At 41.6% G+C, this 20,723-nt stretch overlaps 1 protein-coding gene across 11 annotated transcripts in view; it reads left to right on the forward strand.

The window, feature by feature from the left end:
• LOC100747554 (CUGBP Elav-like family member 4) overlaps positions 1-20,723 on the forward strand; it is a 548,998-nt gene that overhangs the window by 321,994 nt on the left and 206,281 nt on the right. For 3 of the 11 annotated variants that reach the window (XM_012381773.3, XM_012381772.3, XM_033319139.1), the window contains exon 1: positions 7-651. The exons of 6 other annotated variants lie outside the window; for them this stretch is intronic. The gene's annotated coding sequence lies outside the window, so the exon portion shown is untranslated. Of the gene's footprint in view, positions 1-6; positions 652-1,016; positions 1,039-20,723 lie in introns of those variants that run through there. 2 more of the 11 variants (XM_033319136.1, XM_033319132.1) reach the window with 2 other exon arrangements.

Consider the following 20,723-nt stretch of genomic DNA (forward strand, 5'->3'; position numbering starts at 1 on the left):
GTCGTCGGCTCTCCGCCAGTCAGCCATCCGACTCGTCGCTACGCCACGCCACGCCGCGCGCTGCGTGTCTTTTCGAAACCGTGTTAAAAAGCCTGTGAAATAGAGCCCCTCTGCCGTCCCCTATCCGTGTTGCGCATTCACAGTCAGAATCTCTCGTACGTATCTGTCGTGTTTCCGTGCACGGTTTTTGCATTCGACGAGTTTCCGCTTGTTGTTTCTTGTGACCGTGTCTCTCGTACGAGAGTGAAAATAAACTAATTAAACGACCCGAAGAGCGAAAACGTTGATACCAAAAAAAAAAAAAAAAACAAAAGGAAACGGAAACATAAACGAAACAGAACGAAATAAAGTAATATTGAGGGTGAGAAAAGAGTCACCTATGTTCAGTCGTATGTTGTTCAAGAGGAGAAGAAAGTAGAAGCAGAGAGATCGTGGAGAGAGGGTGACACGTGCGTGTACGCACCGCATTTGACACAGGCACACAGACACACACACCAGTGACGCGCAGCAGAGAGAGATTGAGAGAGCGAGGACGCAAGTTGTCAGACTTGTGCGGTGATCGTCCTCGTGGTTGCTTGCGACGTCCTTGTGGCACATGTGCCGTGCAGCGACGTAGGACATTCGTTGGTCAGCCACGCATATGGATCATAGGTTAGATTTGTACACACATCTATCATTAATACCCACGTATATATTTTCGTTGGATCGTGAATATATTTAGGAGAATAGGAAGGGTGGAAAGAGACTCGCGGGCCGAATAAGGAAAGCGAGGCGAATAGGTGAACGAGAGAAAGCGAGAAAGAGAGGGAGAGAAATGCAGCGAAAATAGGAGAAAGAGGGAGAGGAAAAGGGAGAGAGAGTGGAGAGAGAGAAAGAGAGAGAGAGAGAGAGAGAGAATGAGTGAGAGAGGAACACGCGAGAGAAACGAGAGCGCAGACACGCACACGCGATCGTCCCCGTGGTCGACTCGACGAGTCGTCGGCGAGCGGCGCGTGCTGGTAACCTGTTGCCTCCTCTGAGAACAAAACTCCAAAGCCGGTAATCGGGAGCTTAAGGATACTCTGATATTCCTGCGAAATTGTCTATGTGGTGTGCAATTGTGTGGAATGGGTTTCGGATGTAACCAATTATCATGCCGGAGTTTTTATGAATTTACTTAGAACGACCAATATTTCAGAGTGCTATGCTTCTTCGAACGGCTATTGGTTTTATGAGATATTCGTCTGTTGCTCCTTTCAAGTATCTAAATGCCCTTCTCGTGTAATACGAATGATGGATCGAGTCGAGCATTTAAAAATTAATTAAGAAAAAAATATATGTGGCATTTTTCGTTTCTGTATCCCATTGTCGTCAATTTGAATCGCTCGCTTCTGGTAACGCGGCTAGTCTCTGTTTCATTACGTAATCTGCTAAAATACTAAGCATTTTTTCTAACTTAATTCTGTAGTTTAATTTTATCGTAAAACACGTTTCAATTTATGTAACATTGGGAATCGTGCCTATACGGCTATAATTAGCAATAATTTTTATCTACATAATTATCCTCTTTTTACGATACAAAAGTGAAGTGATAAGTCAGTGGGAAGTGATCATTGAAAAGAATATATAATAACGAGTAAATGTAACTACGCATATAGCATATAGTGAAGTTCGGTAATAACAGAAAGTGTTAAACCATTATAAAATAGAGATATAACTACAGTACAGCATTCGTTAAGATTTCCATATTCTCGTAAAAGGAAACAGAAGGTTCGATGCAAATTAAAGCAACCTTTTTTAATCGATTATCTAACTGATTAAATTAAATCTGATTATGCGCATTCATAACATCAAAATATGATAATTTCGCGAGGAAAAATTTCATCGTACGTACACGAAGCGCTAAAAATTGATACAGTGAAAACAGAATTTAGTAGATGCGGTATTTGTAAGTACGAGTGAAACAACAATCCGCTGTACGACCCAAGAGCTCGTTGTTTTGAAATAATATACAGTCGCTAAATATGTGCATAGGATATTTGTTGCTCCTTGAGACCGGACTATTCTCAAACAACGGTGCACACCTGTTCCATTTTCAAATGCGTTCACCATCTTCTTTATTCACGTAAATATTATTATTCATTTTACCACGTATAATATATGAGGAATGTTATATAATACTGGTAAATTTTGTCAAGAGAACGATTAAATTCAACTCGTATTCGTAATTCACTAAGGATTCAATGGGCAATTTTACTAAAATCATTTGTACGAAAATTGAATTACAAAAATGGTTATACATATTTACTTTATAATCACCGTGGAGTAATTCGTAAATCGAAATTTGATTCGTTCTGCTTTGGATGTTACTTTCAACGATAAGTAGAATAGATCGTCACTGGCTAGACATGCACTGCACTATAAAGCGCAAGAACTGTCAATTTCATCTAATTCTTCATTCGATAAATATCGAAATATCTCTACTGTTTGTCGAACCACGTTTAAACGTGTATGCATTAGAATGATATCGAACTCGACGAATTTGCGAAAGCTATTCGGACTGTGCTTGTGCCGTGGGTATAACTTTTCAGTACGCGTGTGACATTAGCTGGAAAGGTGGGCTGAAGTGGCTGGAATGAGGTTCGAAAGTGGGGTATGTGAAGAAGGACCGACGCGGCAGGCGATATACGATATATATCTTTGGACGAGGCTACGTGACCGGAATCTCAAAGAGGTTAAAGTTGGATTTGTAACGTATTTTTCCTCGATGTGGAAATACCTATCGACTGGCACACCGCGTGCACCGGCGTTTCGCAATTTCCATCTCGTAGCCCCGATTGACGCGGATGAAAGCAAAGATTTACGTCGAAAAGGACAGAATAGCGCGATGAATATGTATTTATGTATGTAGGGGTGCATCGTAAGCATGTTCAGAAAGGTTTTCGTTAGCTTTCACGCAGTACGAAGCTGCTTTAGAATTCTCGCAAAACCTTGCGCATACACGGATACAGCTTCTGTTTCGTGGTGCCTGTCATTTCGGAATGGCGACGTAAGAAGAACTTTTGACTTTTCGTCCTCCCTTTTCGTTCCTTTCGTTTTGTTAATAACGCAATTTATATTTATTCTTTGAAATACGGTGACTGACGTTTCTACATTTTTCCCTCTCGTGACATTTCCGATTTTCTCATTTTTGTGGTTTACTGTCGTCGACGGGTTTTCATCGATAGCAGAAAAATGTTTTTACCGGAACAAGCCGCGGGCGTTTATTTGGCAGACCAGCATTCCTTCGAAAGTTTATTCAGCGGTGCGTTCTCTCGGTGATGTTGCATTTGTCGCGGTGCAACGCGATCCCTAGCAAGATAAATGAATCTCACTCCCCTATTTCCTAGGGGCGGAAGAACGGAACGTAGAATACGGGAACGTGCAGGAGCGGTTGCCACCAGAAACTCCCACCATCCCTATTCCCTTCTCTTGGACGTAATCTGAGATATCATCTAGGCAGACAATGTCGTTGCACAAATTACACCAGGAACATCCAGAATAGTGACACTTTGTTTGCTAGTTAATCGCTTGTAAATCATGGCGCGGTACGCAAACTGTATTTCGTTTAGGATCAAATCGACCTGTTCGTATAGCTAAATTACTTTTGTTCCATCGTAGAGTAGAACTTCCAAATCTTTTACCATGATTTAAGATACTTCGAAGTCTGTCTGTTATGTAGTCGACTGTGCATATATAAGCGTACTAATATACTTCTTGCGTCCCGTAAATTGATTGAAATTCGTGCAATTGTTTTTTCTTTAAAGCATGTAGCATCGGTGATGGCGTCCCTTAATACGATTCGAGATCCTGTCGTGCATACAACTTAGCTACACGAACAGACCGAGGTCAGGTACGTTATGTACCTTCGCGCATATAGTAGGGTATATAAATGCTGTCCTACTCAGGTATAATGCATTACGGCAGGGCGTTGCAGTAGGATACAGGGGGCTTGTACGTTGCATTGTCGGAGAATGGAGTAGACACTATACATACCAGAACCGTACTGAATTATACTCCGTTATGGTTCTCCCTCTATAACCGTTGAGTACTAGGGAAGTCTCGATACTCAAACTGGTTGCTACTCAATATGTCCAATACGAATACCGCATTTGTACGTCTAACTAAATCAAGCGAGCTTCATCTCAATTTTTAATGATTCCCACATAATCTTTTCTATCTTCTATACACTGATATTATTTAGAAAATGTTTGAATATACGTTGAAAGTAACATTCACTAGATTTATACATAGAAAGTTTTCACAGATTAAAATTTATTTGATAAGTTATAATAAATAAAATAAGGTATATTCTATATGTTAACATTCTCCTTCCGCGTGTATAAAGTTTGATGTCGATAACTTGCTCTTTCAGTCTAGAATTTTATTATTTATTGCCACCTTTAAATTCAATGTTCATTATTAAAGAGCTTTCTGAATTATATGATTACGTGGCTATTTTTTTATAGGCGAATTTAAATCAATACCCTAGCCAACATAAACGTCACAAGGGAAGGTACTTGGAACTTATTTACGCCTTTATTGCTAATATCGTTCCTCATGCTCGATTGTCCCGAATGGCCACAGCAGTTCCTGAGTAGTATGAAGCTCGATAGTGCCTATTGATATTTCTTAGTTCCTTTTTATACGACCTGCCTTCTTCCATTCGTCGACCGAAGGGGATGGAAATCTTGAAAATTTTATTGGTCGTCAAGTCGTATAAGTGTTTCAACGATCGGGATACGTTCGTGGCATATCTTCTCCACACCTGCTTGCTCGTACAAGCGGTAGGGAAAGAAATGTGTAACAAACAATTATCGCTTGTCTCAAATTCTTGAGTGCTATGTCACGGTTTTCGTTTGATCAGAACACTGGTTATTAAAATTTCGAGATTTAAATTTTAATGTCATTAACTCGAAGTAAACTCGTCTTTTAACGTAAAAACTTTCCATACAGCTTTAAAATTTTGCTAAAGATAATCGCGAGAAAGACATTCGATGCTTCACCGTGACCTTATAAATTAGATAATAATTCCTTTTATTTAAATATTTCCATTCTTGTGGTTAGTAGAGTGTATCTCGGTGTTCTAAAATACGTACCATTCTATTGTTAGCTCTTCCAACTGAACATTAGTGTTATGTAATGAGAGTTAATGCGTAAAATAGTTTGGAGTACAGTTTTACTTCTTGCGATGTTAATGATGATGCGATGTTATGATCTCTACTCTCGATTCTTAGTTCGACTGTCACATACTTTTCCACAGCGAGCTAATGATGTCGTATTTTTTCTGTTTCAGGTAAGTTAACTATTTTGGAACCAGTCACGATTGATGTACGTAAGTTACGTGATACGAAATACATATTAGTTATTATGATTGCATCGGTAATGAGAGGTCATAGCGAACGTAAAGACAAGAGGGTCGAGTGCAGAACTAGAGAGAGGGGGTGCAATTCACTTTGTAATAAAAATGGAAATTAACACGAACTACGTGGGTGGAAAACAAGGCTAACCTCCGTCAGTAGCGTGAAGAGGGTAACGCGGAAGCTTGAATAAACAAACTCACCCTAACTGCTTGGTTGGCACCCTCTTCGTCGTCTCCATCAGTTTCGAGGCATGGGCCAAAGGACGTTGTTATGATTGCTAATGGAAAACTATCCAATTCAAAGAACAAAGTGAAGTAACGAGTTACTTCGCCGGCAAACGAATACACTGTGAAAGACGTAAGAGTTCGAGAAGGGCGAATAAAGAGAAAACGGTACGGTTTGTTAATGTTGAGAACGAGGTTGACGGAAGATCGTCGGCAAAAGTGGTCTCATTTATCGCGAATAAATATGACATTTGCGAACTGATAGAACGACGGGATCGGTTTTTTACATAATCGTCACGAAATTGTTATTCTCCGTTAGTTTAATCTTTTGTTTCCATCGAACGTTAATCCATTTCTAATCTAAAACATTGTGCGTTTAATTTTGACCAAGGGCATTCGAAGAATGAATCAGAGTATACGTATATATTTTCGCAGATTTGTTTTGATAATATGTAGAATGAAACCATTTTGATAATTTCGCGAACGATGTTAGCTAAAGTGTTGCAAGCAAATGTTACGCGATTCGAAAGGGATTGCATTATCCTTTCCTCTATTTCAAACCATATAACATTTATCTGAACTAATTTTCGTCAACATTCTTATTTACGGTGTTATCGGAGTGGTAGTACCAGTTGCACGCTGCACGCTCTATAATTTCTTTATGAATACGATCGTGTAGTATAGTACGGATTGCCAGCGTGCTATGGGAAAGTTAATATCGTAACGATAGCCATTAAACAATATTCTAGAGAATACAAAAGATCGTTTGATCGTGGAATTTCTCTGTTGCCGATAAAATTGTTCGACAATTAGCAAGACCTTGTTCGTATTGGAATACATGCATTTGTCCCTTCGCGAAGCAGTGAACTTTTTAAACTTAAGTCTCGGCAAGATTTAAATTTCAAAATTTCAATCTGGCTTGCAAATCTGTTCGTCTCCTTTCTTGCGCGCGCACGTCCATACTTCCGCCCCTGTTAGATACCAGCAGATTGCGCCGGCTCGACATCAAAACTCTTTTACATCGTGTGTTCTCTTCTCTTTTTTATTCCTCGTCTCATATATCTTCTTCCCTGTTTTCTTATTGTTTTTTTTTTTATTTGTTCATTTGCCGAACCATCTTCATATCCATTTATTTATGTATTATAAAGAGGCTCATTCTTACTCATCTTCCTAAAATGGTACACGGTACCAGAAAAAATCCAGCTTGTGTTATTCTACTAACCTATTAAAATTATTGAAAGTTTACGACAACATTAAAGTTATATAGCGATAATTCAATCTATGTTCCGTGGTGTTAGCGGTGACCTATCAAAGATGTTCGAATGCTCGAAAAAGGAATACTCGAATCCATGAAAAACAAATCAAGATTCTTAAAGAAGTTGGTTGGTCCCGTTAACTTACCAACTTAATTACTTTACGAGACATTACGGTGCGGTGTTGGTCGACGAAGTACGTTTCTGGCCTATGAGTGTAGCTCGTCAGCCGAAGGGAATGGCGGGTAAAGAAACGTAGGACGGAAGGGTGTGAGGGGCGATGAACGTGGGCGAAACTTTTAATTTTTCCTCAAAAAACTTTAGCTGCTCGTTACGTTGTCCCAAGTGCATCGCGCTCGGCGACGAGGCGAAGTGAAATTAAAATTCATGCGACGCGTCTTTTCTCGGCCTTCTCTCCCACGGGGCCCGGAGGGCGTCCTGCAGGACAGCATCACGGAGCGTGCGTATATCCTGTGCGGTTGCCGCCGGGAAAGAAGGGATGACTAGGAATCGAGGAGGCGAAGGGGATTTAACTGAATTTGCAAATCAAATTTCGTCCCTGGTCTACGAAATTCTGTCGGAGGCGCGACGAAAAGGGACGGAACGTTCGCCTTCGTGCCAATTATCGTTCCTAAACCGACCTTCTATCCTGAGTTCGTGTGTACCCGCGGTTGTCTTTAAACTAGTCGTTTTTACAATAAAAATGTTAGTTTTCGGAAACTATAGCAGAGAAAGAATTTGATGAAAATGTTCTCGGTCTCGACAGAGTAATCGTTCGTAATTTCTTCAACGTATAAGTACAAACGACATCTCATGTTAAATTTACAAATAATTGGGATACTTTGTTGCATGTCTATACCTATTGCTTACAAAAATTGAAACGTAATGAAAGACGTATCATGTATTTCCTTTTTTGTAAGATGCTTATAGCGCCCACGTAAATTTTTACGATGCAATCGTTTCAAAAAATTCGTGACATTTTTCACCGATTTCGAAACGATATCGCGGCGGCACAGTTATACATGGTTCGATAAACGGACAGAAATTCACGTTACTACGGTCCGTAATCAGAGTTTCGATTTTACCGTTCGACAGCTGCTGTCAGACATTAATACCACTCGACTGTTCGTTCTCAACAATTTTATATCGAAGGTGCGTGTATAGTTTCTCTACCTAATTGCTCGTACAGTTTTTAAATGCCGCTTCAAAGAAAATAGCACTGGGCTACAATTATACCTACGATAAGAACATCGTGATCTCATCAGATCTCGTTCGCGGATACCGTATAATTAGTATATGATTAATAGTAAAGTTTTCAGTACTCTTTCCGTCTCTTCTTGTCTTTCTTCTGTTTTTATTTTATCCAGAAATTAATTCACTTCCCTGGTATCAATTTGTAATCCAGATAACGCGTTAGAGTCACGTTATTCACACGATACGGCGACGTGGAGATTTACAATTCGTTCCTTTAAATAGTACAGAGTAGTAATAGTTTTTATTCTATTCAGTTTCTATTCAGCCGACCAATAACTTTCATTAACGATATGGTTAGTCATTGAGAAGCGCCCAACGATGCGAGTTCCTTCCTTCTTCGAACGTCTCCAGACTCTTTCGGCTACCACTTGTCGTCGAATATCGAAATAAGTCGGCGGGCAAATGGCTAGATATTCCATTTTTATATTCTTGAACTGTCTCTTCCTTTTGACAACCAGTCGTATTCTTCTCTTTATTTATCCTGCGCCGTTTCTCAAAAGTTCTTGAAATTGGTCCGTCTCTACTAGAAACTTACATCGAATCGAAGTTGTTGCGAGGTTGAGCTCTTGGATCTCGACGATCAGGTGAAATGCTTTGGAAAAGCGTAGACAATGTCTTCTAGGCAAGTTGATCGTGCGATATTTCCCAAAGTCCTTTCAAAATACTTTTATAACGTTCGAAAACATCGAATCGATATAGTGATTAAAATCGTCTAATGTTTCGATATTAACGTTTCGCATTCGAGAATGGAATCAACTCGATAAATCATGTTTGCGTTAAAAGTGTTTCGCAGTAGCTGACGGTTCGTGTGTAGGTCGACGCAATGCGTGGTAACAAAAAACACGTAAATGTAATATAGCTGACGTTAAAATTCGTAAATGTGGTGTTAATTGACGGTGTTTGATTCACGAAAAATGAAAAATTAAATATCGAGTTCGGTTTTAAAGCAAAAGTACGTTCGATATCAATTGTATAGGAAATATATATTTTTGTCGTTTTAGCCAGTACGTTTTAAAATTATTTTACGCAATTTTGGTATCTGTAACTTGAAAATCTGTTCTTACATTGGTATCAAAATAATAATTTCTTTTCGATGTTCTTATTATATTCGGTTCGAGGTTCAACGCAAGGTTTGTCAACGTTCGTTTCCAAACAAAGAAACATGTTTGTTCTTTGTGGAGACATCGTGTCAAACAACACGGAGTACGATCCACTGTCGTTGTATAACATATCTATTTGTTTTAGGATGCGAGTTTGCAAATAACGTACCATCGACCCTATTTAGAACGTACGGAACGTACGATAGAGGAATATACGCTGCGCACGTGACCTCTTTTCATTGTACATTAATATACAGCATAGCTGGTCGCGCGTTCGGTCAAAATTACATGTTTCACAAATGTTACGTTCAACCGCAAGTAACAAACGCTCGGTTTTCCGCTTTGGTCTTACGAATAATACGCGAAAAACAATATCATTACGCGAGCGTTTCGCGTTGATCTATTCGGTATTGAACTTTAGAAATTCGACGGAATTTCTGAAATCCAATGAATGCTTTCATATACATGGAACGCACTTCGCGACAAGTGTGAATTTATCGAAAACGCGAGTAATTTGTTTCTTTTGATCAAAACCATTCTGAAACTTTTGCATTGATGGATGACCATGTTGACGATATCGACATGTGTCAACCCGTATCTTTTATTCTCTGTACCGAAGGAAAACACCTTTCTGCCGTATCTTCCACTTTACCGAAATCCTAATCGATCATCCAGAGTTTCGAAGCGACAATTAAATTATTCGCTTGACGAACGTGACGACAACTTTCGAGGCTTGATCTTTCGAACACGGTGTTCAATAAAGTAGACTGGAATCTGATAGCGTCGCCGAAGAAGGGCGTAAACGGAAACATCTGTTTGGGATTCTACGTATCCGTGGCGGGCTGCGATGTACTGGCAAGTGAGATTTCAGTGGCTGCGGTAATCCAGGTTGTGTAGAGTTTCTATAAAGCTCCGGAATAGGTTAATCTCGCGGAGCAAGTTTCTCTCCGTAGGGCGGCCTAATCCGAACACCTTAATACCCACTGGTAAAGGGCTATCCACAAACACACGTATACGCTCACGCACAAGTCTACAACTATTGCGTGTCAAGAATATAAACGTCGTAGTTAACTTGGGGTTCACGCATGGGCGATCGTAAAGCTTGCGAAACACCGGACATTCCTAAGTCCATATCGGACAAACTTTGCAGAATCGTTCTTGACATGGTTCCGACGTTTATCGCTAAGCTAAAGCTGGGAATTCCGCGAAAAAAGTGTACGTTCCATCTAAAAGACAAGAACGTTTTCCTTGCACGGACTATCGAACGATGTAATTTATTCACGGAGAAAATACCCGAGCAACTTTCCTTTCTCTACGATGATTTTTCATCTATATATAATATTGTCGATATTCCCCGGGGCTCGAGACTGGTTTCCTGCCATTGAAATCTTGTTTGATGGTCTTTCAGTTATTTCCGAAGCTGCCACTCTTTTTTTTTTTTTTTTTTTTACTAAAATAAGTTCTCGTCACTTGCAGCAACAAAAGGCCGGTTTTGAAAAGCCCGTCCGAGGTATTAAAACCCGGGCACAAAATTGAAAATGTACGCCAGCGAGCGGTCGAGGCGGAACCGTGAGAGCAGGCGAACGACTGAACCGATCTCACACCCAGCTCGGCGTCACTCACTGTTTCCAATCCCATTAGCGAAACGGTGATTCGTGAATAGGCGCGAAAATACGCAGCTTTTTTAATCAACGAGACTGACTATCATCGACTGCTTCGATCAAAATGTCCTTCGAGTTTAACGCGAATCAATTTTTTTTTTTTAAATAACTACTTGCGAGAGATTGGGAACAAACCGTGTTCTACGATCTGCTATACTAGTTGTTGGTCTTTCCTGTTCATCGCAGTGATATTTCATTTACAAGAGTACAGTAGAATATCGCTAGAAACGTGAAACTACGTTTACAAATCTATTTGTATTTTCCTGAAACTCCGTTTCAGATTACTTTATCTTATGTTTTGAAATTTGCATCCAATAAAAGCGAATAACTCGTAAAGAGCGCGTCGATTCTGTAATATTAAGAACCAAAGATACCAGCACAAAAGGGTTTAACAAGACGATTCCAAACGCGTGTCTATTAATTGAGGTGAGCAGTTACAGGGTTTTATGTAAGAAGTTCCTAACTACCGTTTAATTTAATAGTACTTACTCGAGGACTTGGTGCATAAAGTCTTCCGTTTATAACGTCGTGCACGAAGTAGGGTACTTTAAATCGAGACTTCTCTGATCTCCACTTTCACCATACAGAATAACTGATACGCTGAAAATAACAAAGTTACGTTCAAATTTTCGCACTGTTGTAAAATTTTCGATGGCCTTTATCGCATTTGAAAGTGATTCGTAGAACGAGTGAAATAGCTAAATACATTTTGTTTATATTTCCCTAGTTAATAGTTGAAAGTACTTTATTTTCCTCTGAACAAGATTCCCCGTGGTTGTAGTTGCTCGAACGAATCGCATCACTCCCTTGGGTGTTGTGTTCGACAAAATACAGCATTTTGCGGCTAGCATAATACGATTCAAGTATTTCGATATGCGATACGAGCACGAATTCGTCGAGCTTTCCGGACTTTTCTTTCCGCGCGATACGTGGAAACGATATCGAGGGAAAGATGCAGAGGAACAAGCGAAGAGGTAGATGGTGCACATACACGTCGTGCTAAAGTGACATTATTGTGGTATAAATTGAGATATAGCGTGATAAGAGAGGTACGCCGGCTACGCGAGGATGCTGACGAAGAAGGTTGAAGGATCAGCCGAAGCTGTTAGTCTTGATTATTGTGGGCAGTCGTCCTGAATCCCTCGTAGCGTCGACAATACGAGAGAAGACGTATAGTAGTGTCTCTCTTTTCATGAACCTCCCCATTGGGGTCTATTAATTTGTACAAATGTCGTTCTTTGTTAAATGGTAGCTGACTTTGTCAGCGCTATCTAATGAGTCGCATCGTTCTTACGTAATTTTTAATACAAGATACTCGTGGTTATTAAAATCCGGTCTTGGAATTTCGAACAGAAAATTTAGTATAATTCTTCGAACAAGGATAAATGATTTTAATGTAAAGCGTAAAAGCACCAAATACCGTGACTCATAGTCTGCCAGGCATTGTTTAATACCAGTAGTTGAAAGTATGCAAATATTTCTATTTTAGGGATAAAAATGCTCCTTTCGGTGGAAGTTAAGGACCTAGCTAATTGCACAACATTAGGAAGAAAGTTTTGTACCGAGATCAAAGTTGTTACGTTTTATCGAGGTGACTGAATTGAGTGCGCCATTATAAAGGATCAGGCCACGAACCAGTTTAACGGTACCAGTTTAACGGTACCAGCCTCATCACTCTCTGTAGCCATCTTCTCCGGTACTTCGGAAGAAGCTTTATTGAAGTCCAGTCAATCTCTGTCGCCCGTAGTTTCCGATTTGGGGCGAACCAAGCTGGCCTTTGAGTTCGTAAACGGAAGCAGTCGAGTCGTAGAAGGGTAGGTTGGGTGCGATCGGCTTTATATATAAACTCGAAAGACAAATGGCGTAAGGTCGTACTCCAGCACCAAAGGCGCAAGTGCTAGGACCAGGTGTATCGTTGAATATATACTACGAACAAATGGACCGTCGGTAATTAAAATGTCTCCCTTAGGAAACTCCTTCTCGTACCGGCTTAGAATCTCTGAAACTTCTTTCAAACTCTTTCTTCCTACGGAATTATGCTCACAAATTGCGATAAATAGTTTCATAACAGTGGTTCGTTGATAAGAACGATAAAGAAATTTATAGCCTCATATTTCACCGTCGAAACAGTTTTTGTAGACCTAGCAGACTTTTAGAATACCGGGATCTTGGTAAAATAAAATTGCGATAAACGGCGGTTTCGATCCTTTTTAATCCCGAGGGTTTACGAATCTTAAGGGCGTCCCTTTTAAGTTTCATAATGCTTTCACGATTTGACAGGAATTTCGCAACGTGGTAGTTCTTTTTTTAACTCGTAATATGTCGGCGACGTTTTGCAGTCGTTGCTTGAAATAAATAATAATAATGGCTTCGATGTCGCGGGACGAGCTACTCGTTTTTCAACGAAATTGAAAATATCCGTGCAAGTTCTAAATGGGTTTCGAGGAATCTCGGTGGAGTTATTCGCTGAAGGTGAAATATGATGCTGTAGGCAGAGAGAGGCATTAGAGACGTGCGTTCAACAAGCGATCTCGTTAAGAGTCGTTTTTGCACGGCGGAAGTAACGAGTCCATAAAGTTGTGGGAGAAAATCGACGCACCACTCACCCTTGCTACATCCTACGAGTTACCGAAAACTTCGATTCGTTCGGTTATGCTTCGCGTTTTTTGCTCGCGTGGAAATCCTTCTTGCTTCTTCCGTTTCTTTCTTTCTTTCTTTCTTTCTTTCTCTGTCTCTTTAAGATAGCATTTTTCGAGGCAGAGATTCCGCGCGAGCAACCAGCTCATGCGAGGCTGCGGCAACTACCAAAAAGTTTCGCCTATGAAGTTTCCATAAGAATTTTGCACACCATCGCGTCGTCCCTCTCTATCCTCCATTTCATATCGTGGCGTGGACGCAGGCAAGCGAACGAACAGAGTCCCTCCTTTCGACATCGAACGATCCAGTAGATATTCGACGTTTTCAACAATTTTGACGGTTAGAAGGAACGGCTAGCCAGTGGTCCTTCTTACCTCCTCCCCAATGACTCGGTACCGAAGGAATTTCGCTGTTCCGAAGTGGCAGCCCGGGAAACGAAGGAGGGAGATTTTAAGTCTCCGAGGATTATGAATCCCCAGTCGACGTCAGGAAAGCGAGGTAGCTCTCGGGAAGAGAAATGCGAAAAGGCGCGAGCCGAGGAAACGTTGGAAGAAAGAACTCGGGGGAAATCGATCACTAGACTTTCAGTAGTTAATTAAACTCCGAGTTATTAAATCCGCTAAACTTATACGTTCTTACTACCCTCTGTTCGTCCCTTGATAGATACAGTTGTGATGAGTTCGTGTCTGATATGGCGGTATGATCTTTAGCCAAGAAAATTTTACGTGTTAGGTACATATATATGTTCTTCGTTGTTACTGCTGCCTTTATATCGGAATGTTCGCACATGCGAGTTTTTACTGAAAAAAGGGGCTGAGACATTGAAGTATTGACGTATATTTATGAATCACCCTGTATATTATGCTGTATTAATTACGCTAGAACAGAATCTCCTCTTTCCTCGCTGTGGCTGTGGCGAAGGAATTGAGCAGGGAGGCGAGATTAGAAAAAAAGCATTCGCCAGCGGCGGAAGATTTTATTCTTAGACTGAGATTACTTCGTTTTGCACGAAAATCCTATCACGAAAGATTCATTGAGGCAATACTTGCACCTGTGTTCCGCCGAGCTTCTCCCCAATCGCGATTGGCGTGGGAGGATTTACGATCTTACGCCCCAAGTCAGATTAGACCGCTGCGGTGTATGTAGCGCGTTCGCAAGGAGCTGCTTCGCATAGGAGTTTTCAAAGTGGGTGCCTTTAAAGTGCTCTGTTCTATTTAAGAAGAGAAGGGTAGGCAACATGCGCGATGAAGTGGCCCTAAAAGAGGCCCGTTTTGTAACGCTGAATGCGCACAACCTAGAACCTATAGTTTTGTCCCGGCTGATTCCGCCAACCAAAAGGGATCGCACTCGCTCTATTCTCTTATCATGGTGGTCGTTATGCCTTAGTACCTCGTTTGCTTCTTATTCCCCCTAAATGAAAAACCGTTGACACGGAAACAGTACATGACTAATATTTCCTTACTCGATTCGATAATTTTTTCAATCGTTGAATTTTGAAACTTAAGCTTTACTGAAAATATTTCGAACATTCGAAAATAGACATGTCCTTTTAACAGTAAGAATCCGTACGTGATTTCCAAAGAATTACTCGTTATTTGTAAATATCAATGGATCCGAGGCTTTTCGTAAGTAACGATTTTCATGAGAACTTATCGCTAGACCGGTTTATGTATTTCGTGATCCACTGACGAGCGTTATCAGGCTACGTGACAAGACATCACGCGTTGTTTAGTATCGCACGAATCGCGGTTATCTTCACGATTCAGCCTATTACCCTGAAAGTTTATCTTTCGCCAGCCACACGAGTCGGTATCGCTATTGACGAATTACAAGGGATAAGTCCAACCACGGTAAAGTGAAATAAGCGTGATCCATTGGCGAAACGTGCAGTCATAAACGTGCGGGAGGCATTCGCGCTCTAGTATAGCGTTCGCGAGTGTATGCCGGCAGATAAACCGCTGAGTCAAGCTGTTTGACTTGCACATTTCTAGCGTTGGTTGCCGCACCACCCTCAAACGCCGCTGGGGGTTATAAACGGGCGTTTTAGAGCCCCCTTAAAATTGGACTGTGGGGAATGAACCTCGTCTTTCCCTTTCGCTCCCTCTTCTTCTCTTTTTCAGCCTCGATGTAAGCCTATTTTCTTTTTCCACCTATGTCTTTCTCCGTTCTTTCTTGTTTTTCACGTAAACTCGGCGTCACGTTCACTACGAACGATAATATTTCACGCGATTTCATCGCTTTTAACATTCGATTGCACGAATTAGAAGACGTCTGAAATCTGAAGGACTTGTAATAAACCTTGGCGGCAACGTTTACGTCTCGTCGAAAAAGAGTACATCGTAAGAGGAATCTATGCCCGAAGATTTAAGCAGGGTTTTTCACGCTTTACCATCTCTGTACCAGGAAGCAAATAAAAACCAAGTGCAAAAAGGGAAAAGTAACGGGACAGGAGCGTTCGCTATGGCCGCCTATCGATAAATACGATTGTTGGATTGAAAAAAAGCAAACTCTCGCATAAACGAGCGAAAAACGTGGCAGGATGAGCCTCTTTCAGCGACACCCACGGTGAGACCGCAATACTCGTAAAGGAGATCCATCCAACCTGTGTAATATTACTGCGGATGTTGAGCTGTCGCGTTGGAGCGCGGAGAGAAACCAACCATCTCTTCTCTTTACCCACTTGAACCACGCCTGGTGAAAAACTTCCGTTACACCCGACTGTCACTGTTTTTTTAAGCTTCCTGTTTGCTTTTCGTTTTCGCGCATACGTTTCCTAAACTTTACTCTGAATGAACGGGAATTGTCGAATCAACACGTATCTCTGTATTTCGCGATTTTTAAACCGAATTCCTGGTGAATCGTGAAAGCCGGACAGATAAATATCCGCGTAATAACGTTAATGGAAGGCAGTATTTGATCACGGAATATCACCGTGCGAACAGAAAGTTATACGGTTCGATGAACACGATAAGGGACTACGGTCATAATAATTGTCTGTCGTGATGCTGTAATTACTATGGTTGTTCCAGTGAAGTTGAAGAAAGGCTTTGTATTGTGCGCGTTATAACGTATGAACGAAATTCGTTTAAAAGAGGCGACTTAACGCATTCGCGGCTGGTAATTTGCTAAAATTTCAATGAACACGGAAATTCTTTTTCTCAGCGATATCGATGACTGGCCTACGTGGACTCGCTTCGAACGATTTTAACGTTGTGCGAGCTAATTATCTATTCGCGAAAAGGAATCATAAACCATACTCCGTTGCGCGTAGATATCGTCGAAGCTTTCCAAGCACTTTATTTCATCTTTCTCCGTTTAGATTCCCGAATATTATCTATGAACGTAAGACGCGTCTGCACCAAAGTCGAGTTCTGGGGTGAGGAATGAGATCCTAAAAGGTATAGCCCTTGAGGAAGACATTTTTATTGGGAATAACTCTGCAGAGTTTTACGTATTCATAGAAGCGAACCGAGTGCATGCAACTTTATTAGAACGAGCAGCTTGCGATAAGAAAAATAAGAATTCGTCCGATTTTCCTAGTTTGCAAAGAGACTCGTTGACGACGCTTCTGGTTTGAAGGGAGATTCGGTATAACGACAAAGCAGAGAAAGTCACGATGATCCATGAAGTCTCGAAGATGCAATGGTTCTTAAAACTGACCGTATTTCGGCGGTATCGTCATCCATGTACGAAAAAGACCCGAATCTAAGCTTGCCGCCATCGAAGTGGCCACGTTCTCTCTCACGAAGATCTTCCTTTATACCGGAGTAAGCCAGAAATATCCTCAGTTTTATCATTTCAGAGTGGTGGTCTTCATTTTATACATTCTTGCCGTTTTCTCGTCTCCGCGGCCTGCCGAGTTCCCTTAGCCTCTTTACGAACCACGGGAATGAGTCGTAGCTCGGAGCCTTTCCCCAGGAGGAGCCACGCATGGAACTGTTTGCAGCCTCTCGCTGCTGCTGCTGCTGCTGCTGCTCGAGTTTCCATTCCGGCGAACGTACGGTCGTTTGCGTTCTCTCATTTTCTATCTGCTTATTATTTCATCGCTTCTTTTTCCCCGACTGCCCTTTGCCGTTCAATAACTTAATGTAACGCGGCTTTTTCGATAACCGAGGGATCTTTCAAACGAGCAACATCGCGGTTCCGGGTATTAATGCCCCGTAAAGCATTTCCTTGTGGTATTATCGGAAATTAAAAAACGACAACTTCTCTTTGCCCTTTGCGGACGCGTTTGGCCGCGGGATTAAATCATTTGCGTCAATTGGAAGGTCTTCGTTTCTTTGAGAAATTTCGGATCGATGACAGAAGAGACTTCTTGAGTGAAATTGCGGCGTTGTTTGTTGCTTACGGAAAACCATGAAACTAAGAAAATAAAGGGCAGGTCCGTAAAAGATGATTTGTCTGGTTCGAAAGTGAATAAAGCGCGATGCGAATTGCATGCCCTCGAAGAAGCGGCACTTCTCTCGTCATTGTTAGACGGAACTGCAATTTTGGTACACAAAGAAGCATGCAGATGAATCTAACGGAGACGACTGTCGCGTTAGCAGCACTCGCACTGCGCATTAATTCGGAATGAGATTACTTAGGTACGTAAGAGGGCCGTCTCCCAAGCTCTCGCACTGTTAACTTAAATTGACTATCGTTCTCGAAATAATAGCAATGTCTTTGTCGCCTTTGCACAGGGCTCCCGTCTCTTCATCAGCTTTACCATCGTCGCTCCCCCTAGGACTTGTCTTGTCTTTGGTCGCACCCTTCTTCCCCCTTTCTCCCTTTGAGCGAACGGGCAACTTTGCGTCCGGAATTGTATTCCGCCTCCAAATTAACAATTACATTGTTTTAAAAAGCTGAGCGCCGGCTTAAGAGCCTCTTTCTCCTCGTGCCATTTCGACGTAAAGCGAGAAACTCCGGAAGGTGGGAGAAAATCGCACGGAGGTGGAGAGACAGGCTAAAAAACTCTTCCAATTATTTGCTGCACTAACGCACGCGCAAACAAACTTTTAGTTTTTAATCTGGCGGTCCTGTGGTAATTGGTTGGAAATGAAAAAAAGGGGGAGACCGCGATTTTCGCTTTTTCCTCTGCCGTTCCTCCTTTCTTCTCTTTCTATCGAAATTTACGAATTAAACAATGACCCCTAGACAAAAGATCTACCCTTGCCGATTTCCATCTTCAACTTTTCCAAAGAACGCGTTCGCGATCATCTCGATTCGATTTCGAATCACGACGAATTTCGGTAACTTTATATACTTCAAAGTATATCTACTTTCGGGCTTGAATCGATTTCATGGAAAATTTGATCGGTCGACCTTCTGGTTAAGAGAAACTGTTAGCCAGAATCAAGCGGATCAAACCAATTTGTGCCACCCCTCGCGAAACGGTTTGCCGCGCAGCTGTTGGTAGACATTATCGTTTGGAAACCCTCGCGATTTAGTGCAAATCAAATGGCGGCGCGAGCAGAACATAGGCGTTCAGGTTTTTCTTTGATGCCCTTTCGAGTTCTCGGTATAGTAGAAAGCAGTCGAGTGAGAGGCAGCAAGCATCCCTTGGCGAGGTTGCCGGGAGAGGGAGGGAGGGGCGGCGAAGCAAGGGGCATCGGGAGAAAGCTATGCGATGCTTCGACGCCTTGGCCCACACAAAGGTCTCTCTCGCGTTATTGGCAGACCGCTTTACCACGTCACCCTCCAACACTATTCTGAACGTGTTACGTCGAATATTCCGCCGTACCGTTGGCTCGCAAGATTTTCTTTCGCCTTCTTCGGATAGACGAACGAAAGATCCGTCACGTTGCTCGTGAAAGCCGATATCTTCTATGTAACCTTCGTAAAGTCGAAGCAATTCCGGCGTTGCCAGAATTTTGATGACATATGGAGGGCTTTGAAATCAATCGCCGCTCTGGTCCAATCACGTGCAGAAAGATTCTCTATGCAAAACGATAGATTAGCCGTTCAGAGTCGAATAAATTTACATTCGTCGAGTTTCAGCGCGCACGCGTTGACACTGAAAATGTCGAAAAGTTCGGTTTCGGAAATCAGACAGTTGTTTCGTTAAACTACTTTCGAGCGTTTGGTTATCAGTTCGTCCAGCGCAAGTACGACAGGCAAGGCAGGAAGCCAAAGATGAGTCGGGCCAAGGTTGACCAACTTTGATTATTAGAATCAGTGCAAAGCAGAGAATGGAGAAAGCGCTACTACGGACGCGTAGAACAAAATGTTATTCAAGTTTTAATCGGGAATAAAACGAAGTTTCGCCGTTTATTGGATTGTTACGTCTCTTCGAACAGTTAAAATCGTTCGTATCCTTGAAGATCGCGAACGCTATTCGATAATTCTCGGACATAGCAACAAATTATAGTATCGGTGACGCAAATAGTAAGCATTTAGTTTGGAAAATTTCTCATCGTAGTCCTGAAAACACCGTCGTAAGGGTTTCGCGTTAATTTTCCATACAATGGCGTATAATTCAGTTACGGTTGACTCGATCGAAATGCAACCCCTTTTTTGGCGCCTCAAAATTTACCACTTATTTCTATTGCTACCATTGCTTTGGTATCGTTACTGCATTACCGGTGAAATCATTTCAATAAAAACCGATTTCTGCCTCTTAAAATGATATATCCGCTCGAAACTTTGCTTTCACTGTATTGTTCACTCTCGCGATTTGCAATTTCCTGTAGCGCGACGGCGATAACAAGACGCGGCTCGTTTTGGAATGGTCAACGATAATCGCGTTCTGCTTGGCCGTTTTGCTGGTTGGATATCTTGCGAGATGGTCGGCCTACGGTTACTACGTCTATATAATAGAATATCTTCGTTAGCTTAATTGCTGGAATGCATGTTTCATTCTTTCTGAGAATTTCTCTCTTACCGTATTTCATCGCAATAGAGCTTCCACTCGTATGGTAGGAAATACGACTCATGAATATTTTGATCTACATAAGAATTCTGTTCTACATAGAAGGTGACGTAACCTTACAGTTCAATGTAATTTAAATGCAATTCAAGGAGACAGATGGACTTCTTGTAGGTAATGTTTCCCGACGAGACTCGGCTTCCTCCTCGAATACAGTATTCCGAATTTAAGGACTTGCGATGTAATTGTACCCAACTTTATTACGAGCCGAGAAGACGCGATTTAACTTATTCGAATGAAAGCGTTCCCGTCGATCGCGGAGAAAGGCTTAATGCATTACAACGGCTGTCTGGCAAAGCTTGTTAT

The sequence above is a fragment of the Bombus impatiens genome, unplaced genomic scaffold, assembly GCF_000188095.3.
Source record: "Bombus impatiens unplaced genomic scaffold, BIMP_2.2 scf_0135, whole genome shotgun sequence".
NCBI classification, from domain to species: domain Eukaryota; kingdom Metazoa; phylum Arthropoda; class Insecta; order Hymenoptera; family Apidae; genus Bombus; species Bombus impatiens.